This window comes from Suricata suricatta, chromosome 5 (genome assembly GCF_006229205.1).
Source record: "Suricata suricatta isolate VVHF042 chromosome 5, meerkat_22Aug2017_6uvM2_HiC, whole genome shotgun sequence".
Lineage (NCBI taxonomy): Eukaryota > Metazoa > Chordata > Mammalia > Carnivora > Herpestidae > Suricata > Suricata suricatta.
This window is the reverse complement of record NC_043704.1, coordinates 29,137,398-29,139,231: the sequence shown is the minus strand read 5'-3', so window position 1 is coordinate 29,139,231 and position 1,834 is coordinate 29,137,398.

The following is a 1,834-nucleotide window of genomic DNA, read 5'->3' as shown; positions in this document are numbered from 1 at the left end:
CCGCCGCCTCCGCCTCCGCCGCCGCCTCCCGAGTTCGGGGCTCTGCTGCAATGTCTGCGAGGCTGACTTTGAGCGCCTCGCTCGCCGCCCGCCCGCAGCCGCGCTCCTCCCTCCGCCGCCGAGTCCGCCGCGGCCCAGTCCCTCCCCTCGCCGCTCCACGCCATTCAGCTCTTCAGCCAAGTTTCTTAACCCTTTTTTTCCCCTCTCTCCCATTGTCACCGGGGCAGGAGGCACCGCTCGGGTCCCGGCAGCTCGCGGGAACTGAGACGCCCCCCCCCCAACCGGCCCCCGCTTTGTTGTTTTCCTCCTTGCCCGCCTTCTGGATGGCCGAGCCGGGGCTGCAGGGCCCGGAGGCGGCGGGAGGACCGCGACGGCCGGGAGAGGTGGGTGCTCCTCGCGCCCGAGCAGTCCCCCCCTCCCCTCGGCTCCTGGCTCTGTCCAGCTGCCCCCGACTGTCCAAGGCGCCCGGACAGCTCCTCCCGGGCCCTGGGGGCTCGATCTCGTTAAAGCGACCGGCCGAGGGCTCACGTTTGGGACCCCGCTTGGGGGGCAGGGACGCCCAGGTCCCGCCGGGGTGCTGGCGCCTCGGCGTCCCCCTCCCATTTCACCCCACGACACGCGTTCCCTCGGCTCCTTCTCACGCCCCCCTCCCTCCAGCTTCCACCACTTTGTGATCTGTGTGTCTTGCTTTAATCTTGGGGGGGGAGGGGCACGGGCACTAACTCGAGGTCACTCTGACCCCACGCCTTAGCACGTAGTAGGCACCCAGGAATCAATGTGGAGTGACTCGGAAAGGAAGACTGGGGAGGAGACCTGAGGGGTGCCCCGTCCAGCTCCTTGGACGGACCCAGGACCCAGGAGCAGGGCTTATCTTCAACTGCTCTGTCACTGCGGAGTCTCCGGCTGGAGGCGGTCAGCGAACCTGCATCCTCCCGGGGAAGAATTTGACCCTGCCAGACGAGGCAGAAGGAACAGGGCTGCCACTTCTTCGGCAGCCCTGCTCGGTTCAGTCTCGGAATAAGAAATAACAATTACATCACGAGGTCGGGGCGGCAGCGCCGTGAAGCCTCTCGGTTTCCTGCAGCTTAATCTCGCTGAACCCGCCTCGTGGGGCGGGGGGTTATGGATTGGTGGCGAGAGAAAGTGGAGAGAGAGAGAGAGAGAGAGAGAGAGAGAGAGAGAGAGAGAGATCTACAAAACCATAATCCTCCCCCCAGCACACTTCTCCTTGCATTTGCTGTTTTCAAACCTTATCCTCAGCGCTCCCCCAGACATCTAACTAGAACTATTAACACCCCTTCAACACCTCCCCAGATGTCAGGTTTCTTTTTGACTCTAGCATCTAGCGTTTAGTAACTCGCCAGGAGAAAAAGTACCAGGGGAAATGAGTGCCGCTGCTGAAATTGCCTTTTGCCTGACACAAAAACGCTGAAGTGCAGCTTAGCCTCACCTTTAACTCGGAAATGGCATTCCTGTGTTAAAACACTTAATACACAAAACAAATGAGAGGATGAGGCACTCCATTCCTATATATAGGTTTTCAAATCCTTAAGAATTCGATAACATTTGAAAATAGAGTTGCTAGTGCACTTCAACAACAAGAAAACCACTATCCTAGTCATGAAACAGTAGTCTACGCCTGTTATGTAACGGCTGTGTTGTGCATTTAATACTTCATTTACCCTTTAAAAATATGAATGAGTGTTCTGTAGCACCTTCTAATCTTCAAAGTGAAAGCAATACTTAATATGCTTAATATATGCACCACCAAGCACAGTGCTGGGCACATAGTAGGATTATTTTGCTTAATGGTGATGGTCCATTGTAGAACAAT